The sequence below is a fragment of the Schistocerca americana genome, chromosome X (assembly GCF_021461395.2).
Source record: "Schistocerca americana isolate TAMUIC-IGC-003095 chromosome X, iqSchAmer2.1, whole genome shotgun sequence".
Taxonomy (NCBI): Eukaryota; Metazoa; Arthropoda; class Insecta; order Orthoptera; family Acrididae; genus Schistocerca; species Schistocerca americana.
This window is the reverse complement of record NC_060130.1, coordinates 123,265,082-123,279,396: the sequence shown is the minus strand read 5'-3', so window position 1 is coordinate 123,279,396 and position 14,315 is coordinate 123,265,082. Positions and strand designations below refer to the sequence as shown.

The window sequence follows — 14,315 nt, the reverse complement described above, 5'->3', positions numbered from 1 at the left end:
CCTGGTCACCATCCACCCTGTACAAGATGCCTAGATCTACCATTGACATGCCATTCACAGTCAAGTACACAAGTAATGACAGATCCTGTACTTTCTGCAGAGGAGACAAGATCCACAGGAAAAAAAAGTACTTGAGGTACCTCTGGTACCGGTATCATAGATACACGACTCTCGGGAGCTCTTCCAACACACTGATTCATACCAGCTGTCAATCATTTGACAGTAGTCAAGATGATTTCCAGCTACTTACGAATGTCAATCAACTCGTCCTGTGTTCAAGGACATCATTCACAGTGGGGTTGCATTTTGGTTGGTGCAATGTATTACAAAACAGTGAACCAATAATTTTAAATGAAGCCCACTGATTATATTTTGATGTGTTGAGCTAAAAAGTTGTAAATTCCCTATAAGAATTAAAGCATATACACAAAACATGATCTCTATTAAAGCAACACAAAAACCTGTAGTAAAAATTACTAGTTTCCTAAAGCATTTTGAGGTTAATTACAGTTGTTAGCGAACTTGAAAACAGAGTTAATTGACGGTATATGCAAGTAATATGTACAGCTATCCCTCTTCAAGGGAATTGTTTCAATTTCAATGATAAAAATTCACTGACTCTTCTCTCTCATTGTTTACATATACGTATAGCCCCACTGGCTACACGAAAGAGAGGCATTGCCAACCTATGAGCATTAGAGAAACACCACTGCGACTGACGCTGGCCCTAACCCAAACTTTAGCCTAGCGCTTCACATTGATCTATGATTCACACTGAAAAAATATTTGATGTTGCTGCAGTAACTAAGGCTGCAGTAACTAAGGTTGCAGTAGGAACTACAACTTCTTAAGGCATTATCAACAACCTAAAATTAATTAATTAATTAATTAGTTAATTAAACTGGAGGAGGTAAAAAGAGAGAAGTACAATATAAAACAGTCTAGGAAAAAGCCACATTTCAGTAGGGTACAAAACAAGGACCTAATGAAATGCTCAGTATCAAATGAATAACAAACCAAAACGTGCCAAGGATTATGAAAGAAAGAATATTGCCTCTTCACAAAGTTTGAAATTACTTACGCAGCAGATAGGAAAACCTTCATATTCTTTTTTTTATATCATCTTTACCGGTCTCGAAACAAAGTTCACTCAAGAACTTCAAATCACAGGATTTATCTGCCGAAGTTCCAGTCTCTGGTACTGCCAATGGAAATAAATTTAAAAAATACTGTAATTTTGTGTGGCAAGAAACACACAAACACACACACACACACACACACACAAAAGACAATAAACAGCAGCAATGACAATGATAACTGCATACTTAAAAACCAATGTAGGTTCCACAATTGGTGAACCAAAAATCTATTACATTAATCAAGAACGTGAGAGAAAGATATCATGTATGATTACTTTCAGTGTGACAACTGTTGCACTCTCTAGCACACCTGCGTGGTGGCAAAAATAAACATAACTGGCATAATAGAACTACAATCCCATGATCTGTGATCAATAATTTTCACAAAACAGTCAACTAGTAACAATAAAAAAAAAAAAAAAGAGTAAAGCCATTAAGGAGCCTATTCCCACTACAGCACAAAGACTTTAAGTATGAAGAATTATTTAGTATTTGTACAAAAAGTTTGCACTGAATTATAATTTAAGCTATCAGGCATCATCCAACTGGGAACTAATTACATGTGGGTCCCACAAGGTTCCATTTTAGGGCCCCTCAATTTTTCTTGTGTATATCAATGACCTTTCATCAGTAACATTACCAGATGCCAAGTTCGTTTTGTTTGCCAATGATACAAACATTGCAATAAATTGCAAATCAAGTGTAGTCTTAGAAAGATTGGCTAATAAAATATTTGTGGACATTAATCACTGGTTCCTAGCCAAGTCTTTGTCACTAAACTTTGAAAAAACACACTACACGCAGTTCAGAACTTTTAAGGGGTGTCCCACGAGTATATGCCTAACATACGATGACAAGCAGATAGAAGAAATTCTTGGGATTACAGCTTGATAATAAATTCAACTGGGACGAGCACACCACAGAACAGTTGAAGCGTCTTAATAAATCTCTATTTGCAATGCGAATTGTGTCAGACATAGGGGATATAAAAATGAAAAAGCTGGCATACTAGGCTTACTTTCATTCCATAATGTCACATGGGATTATTTTTTGGGGTAATTCATCAAGTCAAGCTAACGTTTTCTGGGCACAAAAATGTGCTGTAAGAGTTTTATGTGGTATGAACTCAAGAACATCCTGCAGAAGCCTGTTTAGGGAACTAGGGATACTAACTACTGCTTCCCAATATATTTATTCCTTAATGAAATTTGTCACAAATTACTCTGGTACAAAAATGTGTGCATTATTCAGGAACACACATTTTCAATAACTTGTCAGCTGCCATAAAAAGCTTAACAACCAATGAAATTCAGTTTAAGAGAAGCCTAAAGGATTTATTGGTGGCCAACTTCTTCTACTCCATTGATAAATTTCTCAGTAGAACCAACTGATTTTTTTTTTTTTTGTGTGTGTGTGTGTGTGTGTGTGTGTGTGTGTGTGTGTGTGTGTGTGTGTGTGTGTGTATATACAATCTAACTTCTGCACCACTTCAGTGCAGTAATGTGCTTCATTGTAAGTAAGTATTATAGTAGTTCTATTACATGTTTATTACCCTACAAATAAAAAAAAAAAAACTTTTTTTAAAAATTCAGTGCATTAAGGTTTGTAAAATGGTTCTTTCATATAGCGTTCATTTAAAAAAAAAAAATGATGATCATTCCACTTCGGACCTGTGAAATGGTACATTAGCTTATTTATTTGAGTTGTAAATATTTGTCATGCATTATTGTTTTTCTGACATGTTCTACATCCTGTAGAACCTCCTCACTGCGGATCGATTGGAATAAAAGTAAATCTAATCTGATCTTCAATATCTTTTCATGATATTGTGGCAGAAATAATGTCACCATTTGACCAGGCTACCTATGCCTAAATAATGTCACAAATAAACAGCATCCAAACTTTATATTCTGAAATGAGTACATACATCATCATAAAAAGATGACAGATTTTAATCAACTGGAAGTGAAGTAATTACAAGATTGGCAAAGCTAATCACAGTATTATGGGGAAAACCTACATTTAAAAAGGGCATAAGAGCCATCTCACCAAAAGCAAAACCAAACTACAGAGTATTTTTAATAATCCATAAAAGTAAAATTGTTGCAGCAAAGTTCAAGTTGCCTACACAATATAAAATACATATTGGATCAAAGTAATTTCTTTGCAACTGCATATGTAATACTTAGATATCTGCTAGTAAGAAAGGGAGCTCTTGAAAAATGGTTTAGGCAAGCATTTTCTACAGTAAGTTGAAATTAATTTTCTCTATTTTTAAAAAAGAAATTATTTAGTACTTCTGTCACTAATATATTGAAATTAATTGTTATGCCATAATGTAAACATGCCTTTTAATGAAATAAAACACTGTATTTCTTACTGTCTCATTCTGTCACAGTAGAACAAGCAGCTTAAATAATACAAAAAATTCTAATGGTATTTTCAATGCAAGTATGTTTCACAAGTTTGGAAATTCCGGGAAAATCATATAATTTGCAAATAATAAACATCTTAAACATTGTAACATTGAAATTCATTTTTTTATAACTTGTCCCATTTGGTCACAGATTAAGAGAGTAGATTGAAGACACCCTGGAAATCCAGATTTTTTTTTATCTTAATTAACATTTGATATTTATAGCAGTATGTGTTTTCATTAATATTTCTTCAATTAGCAATAGGCCTAGTGTGACTAAAGTGATAAATTCTATATAGTCTTCACATAATACAGCATGACAGTAAGTTTACTGGAAAGGCTGTGTTGATGGGGAAAAAAAGATGAAATAAATAATGGTGACTTTTGTTCTAGGGATCAAGATGAACAGGTTAGGTCTCTACTGGATGCAATTCATGATATCTATGTTATACCTAACACACTCTGCACACAGTTTATTTCAGACGAAAATGAAACAAAGATTCCTGAGCACACACTAAATAATGAAGTCAATAGGCAATTGATTGACAAAAAGACAGATATTTATGTGGGTTCCTCTGTTGATGTTAAGCTGAAAGCCAGAAAATCAATTAAGTACTTGATGTGACAAGTTCTAACAGTAAATGATGATACACAAGACGTTATCTCCTTCAGAAAAAAACAGCGGGAACAACACATTGGATCACCAGATCCTACTCATATCAGATATCAGCTTCATCCCGCAATGTAATGATTATGCTGCATGTGATGTCATGTGTGCAAACACGAAAGAGAACTTTTTTTTGTGTTTATATTAGTTTTTGGAATATAGGGTGTTGTGAACTGATTTGTAGCATAATGTAAGGATATATCACAAGGTAAAAAGTTTGGTTGTGAGTTTGTGAGCTCAGTGAATGTGAATACAATACAGTGAGATGACAGCCGTCATGGGATAGCAATATGAACATATACAAATGGCAGTAGTATCACATACACAAGGTATAAAAGGCCATTGCATCGATGGAGCTGTCATTTGTACTCAGGTGATTCATGTGGAAAGGTTTCCAATGTGACTACAGCCACATGAAAGGAATTAACAGACCATCAACATGGAATGGTAGTTGGAGCTAGACGTATGGGACGTTGCATTTCAGAAATTGTTAGGGAATTCAATATTCCAAGATCAACAGTGTCAAGAGTGTGACGAGAAACCAAATTTCAGGCATTACCTCTCACTAGGGGCCACGCAGTGGCCGATAGCCTTTAACTAACGGCCGAGAGCAGCGTTCATGTAGAGTTGTCAGTGCTGACAGACAAGCAACAGTGCATGAAATAACTGTAGAAATCAATGTGGGATGTATGACAAACATATCCATTAGAACAGTGCAGTGATATGTGGCGTTAACAGCTATGATGGCAGACGACCCACGAGTGTGTCTGCTAACAGCACGCCACGCCTACAGAGTCTCTTCTGGCTAGTGACCATACTGGTTGGATCCTAGATGATGGGTCAGATGAGTCCCAAACTCAATTGGTAAGAGCTGACAGTAGGGCTTGAGTGCGGTGCAGATCCCACAAAGCCAAGGACCTGAGCTGTCAACAAGGCACTGGTAAGCTGGTGGTGGCTCAAATGATGATGATGATGAGCTGTGTTTACATGGAATGGAGTGGGTCCTCTGATTCAAGTGAACCAGTCATTGGCTGGAAATCATTATGTTCAGCTACTTGGAAACAATTTTCAGCCAATCACTGATTTTATGTTCCCAAACAACGATGTCATGTCACCAGTCCACAACTGTTCACAACTGGTTTGACGAACATTCTGAACAATTTGCACACACAATTTGGCCACCCAGATCACCTGAAGTAAATCCCATCTAACATTTATAGTACATTATTGAGAGGTCGGTTCGTGCACAGCATCCTGCACCAGCAACATTTGTGCAGTTATGGATGGATATAGAGTCAGCATGGCTTCATATTTCTGCAGGGGACTTCCAACAACTCGTTGAGCCCATGTGACATAAAGATGATGCACTATGCCGGGAAAAACGAAGTCCGACACAATATCAGAAGGTATCACATGACTTTTGGTCACCTCAGTGTAACTTAAATGAAGTGACATACTGATACGTCATGTAGCCAGAGATCTACCTTACGGTGAAAGGTGACAGTTTGGTTATGAGTTGCGATGTTGCACTAAATGCTTCAGTTGACCCGCAAATTTAAATTAAAAGCTCATAATACTTCATGGGTACCTAGGTCCTATATTTTCAGATTTTTGATATGGTGGACACTGACCACTGACAAAGGTTTTTCATTCCCTGGCTTAGACATCAGTGATGTTTCACAGGCTGGTGTATTTTATATCCTGTCTGAGTCCCATTCCATCACACATTTATTTTTACTTATTTACAAAATACCAATTAACATTTCTATAATTTTATTTTGTTAAAATTGTATTTAGGCCTACACCATTTTATATCCATAGGAGGAGAGTTGCTGTTTCAATTGAAATTCAATTTTGAAGCACGATACAAGTTAAAATATTATGCAAATGTACCATTCCATCACATGGAATGGGTCACAGAAATTATTAATAAAGAGGTGTCACTATAAAGTCACAATTAGAGAGTGCTGTCTACCAGAGTGTCTGATCATCAAAAGAGGGAAATGAGGACAGCATAGGAGTCTATTATCAGATTGTAAAGCTGCACGATGAGGTGACTTCGACACATTCTTTTCTGAGTGCTCCACCTAATTACAATGGAGGCAAGCAGCATGGCAACTGTTTTGCAAAGAATCTGCTTTGAAAGCTATTCTGCAGCTTATTATTATCTACTCATGTTCCCTTCAAGACTGGTGCATGGACTTATACTCATGGATGATTGTAGCATTCAAATGTGCATGATGTGCACTTGCTTTTATAGCAAAAGTGTGTGTGTGTGTGTGTGTGTGTGTGTGTGTGTGTGTGTGCGCGCGCGCGCCTCGATGTGTCATCTTTATGGTGAGTAGCAATCTATCATTTTCATAATACTGTTATTGGCAAAGGTGAGTCATGTAAATATAAAACAGGTTGCCGATATTCTCATAATTCAAGATGATGTAAATGCTGCTTGCATTATTCTCCTTCCATTAACAATATGCAGTTGTAAAGTTGTCTTGTAATGTTAGTAGTAAGTCACTGATGTATAAAACGAGAGGAGGATTCAAGGGGGGTGGGGGGAGGTGAGCTAAAGCAACAAAGTTTCTTATTGTATAAATAAAAAGTGAAACCAACTCTACGACATTCTCCCAATTAAAAAGGTTATGATGTCTTTCGTATACCATGCTTTGCATTAGCCCTATCAGGAGGCAGCTTGGTGAGCATGGCCACTTTAGCTCTCTTGTGGCACTGGAAATGAATACACCTACTTGTGATACAGTAGGGCAGGCAAGTGGCTGTATGACACGCTCCACTTTCTGACCCTTTCCATCTCCACTTCATTCCCTAGTCATGGGGAGTCAGCTGCTGGCTTGGCGCTGTAACATTAGTGACAGTCAGCTCTTGTGCAGCTCTGTGAAGAAGACTGGCCTGCACAGTCAAAAACTTTTTCTGGGTCATAAAATATGCCCATTGGCTGCATCCATATTTTTAAATTATTATTAGGTTTTACTATTTCTAAGCAAAAAAGAATAATATGCTTTGTTGACTTATGTGACATTCTCAATGTCAGACTTTCAGTCTTTTATGAGTTGTGGTAACTGAAATAACCAACTACGCTATTATACATTGGGATGAGATTATTTTTAAGAACACATGTAATGATGATGTTCGAAAGTCTTTAGTGCAACATAAATAATTTAATGGGTAAAGGTAGCAACTCACTGAATCCTTGAGGCACTAGGTCATCAGTAGGCACATAAATAAGGCTGACAGAGGCAAATCAGCACGCAGCTGTTCAAATGGCTCTGAGCACTATGGGACTTAACATCTATGGTCATCAGTCCCCTAACACGCAGCTGTTCACCGAGTTTTTACTTTTGAAGAGTAAACTATTAATGTTATTGGTCTGTAATTTTAAGCTTCTACTGTTTTGCTTTTCTTGCGTGAATGTCACTACTGGTTATCTGCCTGGGAAGATATATGCACGAAACAGATTATAATGACAATCTCATTCAAATGAAATGCTGTTGGTAGTATTGGGCCATACCATTTTGAGACTATAACCTCTATTGGTTTCAAAACAATGAAATGCCCAAAAGGATTTTATTCGAACTGATATGTCGATCATGGAAGCCTTTAACACTTATAACATTCTGATCTGTTCACATGCAATTGACAATAATAATGGACTGGTGAAACTGATAAGAGCTAGAGACTATATAGACACTAAATTACACATCTGAACAATTTCATCTCGAATCATACAGGTCAAGAGTGAATATGTCACATTATTATTTCAAAGGTTTCAGAAAAAAATGTGTGTCAAAAGTCCAGAAGACTCCTCTGAAAAACTAAAATACTTCGATTTTCTGATAATCTGTTGAGACCTTTAGACGTCTCTAAATGGGATTATTTGTGAACATGTAATGAAAGGGAAAATAAAAAATGGATTACAAGTTACACGCCATAGAGCTTTGAAATTATTTTTTAAATGAAAACCTTATTCACAATACTCTCAGAGATGACTAACACATACACACTTCTGAGCCTTTTTTCCACCTGTAATTTGGAAAAATAAACTACAAAAATATGTAATTTTAACAATTTCAAAATTATGTTTTGAAAATATGAATAGTCACTGGAGGATAACTTTCATGAGTAATGATACAGTGGAAAGACTGCTAACTGTCAGCTATGCCATTAATGCTTGAAATTCTTAAACTATTAAAATACTTCTATGTAAAGATGAGAGAACCTGAAATTTTTTTATTCTTAATTATTTTCTCTACAACCCCCATCCTGAATAGTCTGCAAATTGCATGGTATGTTACTTGGTCATTGTACTTATGGAAAGTACAATCAATCAAGAAGGGCAATATTTTGTGGGGCACAATTTGAGAAATTTTTGTCAGACCTAGTTACTCTCAAGGTCAAAAAAATCATTGACATTTAAAAATTTAAACTGACTGCTGATGTTGAGTAAATGTAACGCAAAACTGGTGTATCTTAGTCAAAATAATTATGGGGGATTCCACTGTCACGAGTCGGACAGTTGCACTACGTTTTTCAACAGTCAGATGCTGATATAACAAAGTATAAATAGAAATAAAGTAAAGATTGACTGGTTGCCTTACAAATAATTGTTTTACCTTCCCTTTAAATCTGAATGTCAGAAGTTTACAAATTGAGCTGTTATTCATCTTTAAAACTTTGTCACAGGTGGGACAGTAAATAGACCACCAACATATTAGAAGAATTCTGTGATTTATGCACTTATTTTCTTTTGAAAATATTTTTGTTGCTTATAAATAATATAAATTTTGGTATAGTTATTAGTTTAAGTTCTGAGTACTTAATTATTTCACTTGACGAATGTACCACTTTCGAAAATGTCTAAATTGCCGGGAAACTCATAATATAAGGTGTCCCTAACATGTTTGACACTTGGATTCGGGAGAATAGCAAGAACTTGTTTAAACTCTACGTGGGATACATCCTGCTCGTCAGCTTTAAATACCTTTGCTGAGTCCCCAACAGATCGCATACACATAATCTGTATTTCCCCATTGTCTTCTACACTTCTCCGTGCAATTGCAGCATATCTGTATGTAGTGGATTTTTTTTCTTGCAGTTTGGAGCTCAACTAAAATAAATGTTCCTGGCATAATGTGTTCCACAGCTGGTTCTGAACCTGTAACTTCTTGGGAGTTTGGTGTCAACAGGACATCAGGATATGATTCCTCATCACTCATCTCAGAATCTGTGTAGATTAGTGAATGTATGTTGGGTGCAAGTGGGAAAACCTCCACTTTCTCTAAATCTGATTTTAGGAAAGTTCTACCACATACTAGGTTACAGGTATTGTAACCATTGAAGTAATGCTTGCTGCGAATATCTTTTATTTTTTTAACAGCTTTCCGGAATGTCTCTGTTTTCATCAATATGATCTTTTGTCAGAAGAAAAAAGTTTATTCCAGAAACAGATGATTTGGCACAGTCTAAAAATTCCTGTGCATTGCTGATGACTTTTCTTTGCTTAACTTTATTCCAAACATCCCTTTTTGTTACAGCTCCAATGTCATCCACTGTACCTTTCCCATGTGATGTTGCAAAGAAAAACCATTCTCCAGACACTCCAAAGTCTTGCATCATGTAGCAGAGGTTAGAAATGGTGAATTTGTTCTTAAATTGACCTGCGCAACCATCAGAAAGAAATTCGTATCGAGGTCAAATTGGGAAGGTCTTGTTACAGCTTAGTTATTATACTCTTCAAACATTCATAAACTGAGTACTTGTCATGACACAGTTCATCGCTCACAATTGCAAATGACTCTAGCCCTGTTTTCATCCAAACACAAATAGTGACCACTGTAATCTGTGTATGACTCCAGTGGGCACTTTGTATCTCATCTTGTGCCAGTGCTACATAGTTTTCTGCAAAATCTATTTGCAATATCACTTCATCATCACTAACTGATGCTTTCACAGTCTCGAAAGCTCCAGATTGCATCCTTTTGACAAAGAAGTGCTCTTTGAATGTTTTTAGTTGAGACTGAAGTTCAGAGAGAGCTTCACAAAGTGTTCCACTGGTAGTAATCTGTTTAGGGTGACACTCATGTTCGGTCCATTTTCTCCAAGATATCATGTCACACAAATCAAACTTTCCATCTATTAATGAGTGTAAATTCCTGATGCATTTCTTGCATTGACTTATCATGCATATTTCACTTTCTACATCACAGCAAACAAGATTCATAAGGTGAGTGTGAGTAGCAGGGAAACTAGCTATTTCTTTGTGAATGGCTTCAATGATGAAGTTGAAGTTAGCATGATATCTGCACACACATACATTGTGAGGCATTTGAGACGTTAGAATAACATTTTTAGGCTGCAACTCGTAGAATTTTGAAATCTTGATATCAATATCTGGATTGTCTTGCTTAAAAAGAAAAAATGCTTCCTTAACCGTCATATTCATGTGACGCTTCTGCAAGCTAACTCTTTTCCCGGTTTCATGGTCTACAATAGACTTTACATCCTTTATACCAGGTGTCTGCCTGCTGATTTCATCATTTGTGAAAAAATTTTGTATTTTGAGCAGATTATCACCTGTAAGTTTACGAGATGTTTTCTTCACTACTGGGAAAATCTGCTTTACTACCTTTTTAGGTAAGCTTTCACTTACAAGCTTTTTTATTACTGCTGATTTTTTTGAGGGGCTTGAAGGAAGCAACTTCTTTACCCGAGAAACAGCTTTGCCAAGGGACTGAGGACATTTATACGATCCTAACTGGGAAATACAGGTCTCAGACTGATCTTCAATTAATACAGATTTTAGTTTAAGTCTGTACTTCCTTTTTCTTTCAGCTTCCTTCTTTCGATATTCCAATATAGATTTTTCACTGGAGGATACGTTCATCTTCATATTTTCCCTTCTTCTTTTATCCAACTCTCTTTTTCTTTATGGACATTGTACTTGCTGGTATCTTTCTTCAGTTTTTCTCGAAGTTTTCTCATATGCTCTGCTGATGTTGTTTTCCCCATTTTCTGAATAAGCAGTAAGTTTTTATTTAGTGTAAACCATCAAAGCACTTGTTATATCAACCAATTTAACTTAACAATAACAAGAAGTGTTACATGGTTGAGATTTGAGTAACATCAAAAACACTGTCACGGGTGGGACGCAATTTCTTTTAACATTTATAAATGATCATTTGCAACTTAGAAGGTGCCTTATGGTTCATTGGATGTTTTTATTTGTTTTCCTTACTTCTAACCTAAAATATATAGAATTACTATAATTGCTACGTTATAAGGTAAACTTTTTCATGTTTTTTGTCACGGGTGGGACACTAAATACATAGTAACTTTTGTGAATTAGCTGCATACTTAATAACTTACCTTTCTTTAAAAACTGAAGTTTGTCGGAAAGATAAGATTCTGCTCTTGAAATTTAACAATTTAAACATCAACAATCGCTGCAACCCAAATTTAAACAGCTGCCAACACAAAAAGCAAACCTTTTGTTTTCCACCCTCATCTGTAGAATCGCCAACTTTAACTATATTTCCTCAGCTAATTATGTAATTTTTATAATTTTTTCAGGACAGTAAAATTCAACTTTTGTAGATTCGAAAAACTATAACATTGTTAAATTTGGCATTTTTTTAAAAAAAAGCCTCAGGCTCAGTTTGGCATGGAATGACCCTTTTTTAACAGCCTTATAAAAAGTGGGAAAACAACTGTTCATTTTTTTCAAACATTTTATAAAAGAAATTGGAAATACAGAAGCGTTCGATCCCACCCGTCTGCTTTGACCCATGACTTCACAAATATGGCGGAAACAAAAACAAACACACACACTTTCCACAAGAAGCCTAATGACACTAACGGGACAAGCGTGGGAAATGGTGTGTTTTGGGTGGGGGGCAAACTAAATATAAACAAATTTAGATGCCTACAACGTGTAAGTGAAGACAGCCATGCATGAATACCCACCCACCTCCCCAGGGGTCGTAACCCCTGCAACCCATAGAAGATAAAGATGCTTCAGTAGCTGATTAGTGTTTTTTGTCTTTTTTAAAAAAAAAATCTCACGGGATAGAACGAACAGATCAGAAAAGTAAATAAAATAAGATAAAACAGAACTGGAGACAGCCACACTCAAACCAAACTCCGCGCCGTCATGACGTCACACACGACAACACCCTTACGTCACGGGTCAAAGCCGACGCGTTGGATCGGACGCTTCTGTAGACCCAAAAAATTAAGTACAGAAAATAGCATTGTATACATATTTTTCTGCTTCTGATAGTATCACAAATTTTCGTCTTCTGTCATGATTTTACTTCTTTATGACATTCCATGAATTAAAATTGCCTACATTGTAAGAGTCAACACTTCACTGTACAAAAGAGTTAACTTTTTTCTCTTTTTCCAATGGCTCCTCACTGAATTTGTATTAAGTCGCATAGTGCTCAGAGCCATTTGAACCATAAACAATTGAAACTTTTTCCATACATAAAACCTGTTTTATTATCACATAACAGACTCAAAAAAATCAAAACCTAGCCTTATTCAACATGATTTTCAGTTTTGAAAGATGAGTAAGAGACTCATATTTCAAGCATTTTAAATGGCTACAAAATGTATGTGAAAGGTGAAAAGACAAAGGTTTCAATTTATACAACTTCTGTGCACTCTGTTTTGTACTGAAATCAGCCAGTCAATGAACTAAAAACGTTTTCCACTGCTTCAGTATCTCCCTTTGATATAGAATGATGCCTCCCTGTTGAACTAATAGGAACTGGAGCACTTACAATCTTCAAAACATTGTGAACAGGAAATGAGCACTTATGGCATGTTGCTGTCCTTCAGCTGGAAACCTATATCCAGCAGCTGGTCCATGTAGCAGCATAAAGTTCACTACAATTTTCTAGACTCTTAACTGGTGTCTATAATCTCTGCAATCCACCAGTCAAAGTCATACACACACACCACAAACATCCCCCTTTCTCAGGTTGTGATTCTGAATATTAGCCTGCTGTTTCTGAGGTGTTGGCCAAACGAATGAAATTTCTTCTTTCTTGCTATTTAAAGTGTGTGCAATATGAGTTGATCAATCACTTTGAGTCCAAAAATATGTCTTCTGAATTCCTTTTACAGGAGTAGTTTGTTTGAACCATTATGCTTTTTTCTACTAACAGAATTCTTTGATTTCCTCTTTGGACAAAAGAATGATGGCTGTGGATGTGTAAGATTTTCTCAACTCTCGTAAAATCCTCAGCATTCTGAATCACAGTTGTATTTGGTCTGGAGTTATGTTTCGTAGCATGGTGGTTTAGCAGGCCTCCTACACCATCACAAGGCCTCTTCCCATGACCAGTAGCACAGTATACCCAGTCAGCTGGCACAAGCAACTTACACAATTCAAACAGCTGGTAACAATTTTTAAAATGACTAGGAGCACCATCAGAAATAATGATGGTCTTCTCTGCCCCAGTTTGCAGCAGAAGAATTTTGCGCATTGCTATCAAAGAAAGTGCTGAGTCATGTCCTGTATCATCACTCATAACTGCAATACTTGTGGTCTTGCTTTGAAAATATGTCACTCCTGTAAAAATTGAAACCTGGCCATTACTTCAGTGATACCCTTGTACTTCTTGTGGGAGAATTACAGAACAGTTCTCAGCAAAATCACAGTGAAGCACTAAACACAGTTCTTCAGCTTGTACACACCCTTTCACTTCTGCAAGGTGGTGTTATTGCCATTTCCACAGATGCTGGTGTGTTACTGCTTTCACTGACCATTTACCAAGTTCATCAATAAAATTGTCAAAGGCAACAGTTTTCTTAATTAGTTTATTATCCTCCCATGTCGCATATGTAGTTCCTGCAGAGTTATCTGCTACATCTTCCAGACCAAGTGTCTGTGAAGTCAGTCCTCTCTTTCCAGGGCAGTCACCACATTCATGAAACAAACAAGTCTCTCGCTTTACGTCACAATGACTTCACAAGCCCAACCAAGGTGTCATATGTCATGTGCTCCACAAAGTTCTTCAAAGTTACCACACAGAGTTCAAAATTCGTGAAGTACACACATAAACGGACACCTCTA

The 14,315-nt window shown here is 36.4% G+C and overlaps 1 protein-coding gene across 2 annotated transcripts in view; it reads right to left on the bottom strand.

The window, feature by feature from the left end:
* LOC124555797 overlaps nt 1-14,315 on the bottom strand; it is a 60,018-nt gene that overhangs the window by 40,838 nt on the left and 4,865 nt on the right. The window contains exon 2 of one of the 2 annotated variants that reach the window (XM_047129860.1): nt 1,082-1,201. The exons of the other annotated variant lie outside the window; for it this stretch is intronic. The gene's annotated coding sequence lies outside the window, so the exon portion shown is untranslated. The remainder of the gene's footprint in view (nt 1-1,081; nt 1,202-14,315) is intronic. 2 annotated transcript variants of the gene reach the window in all.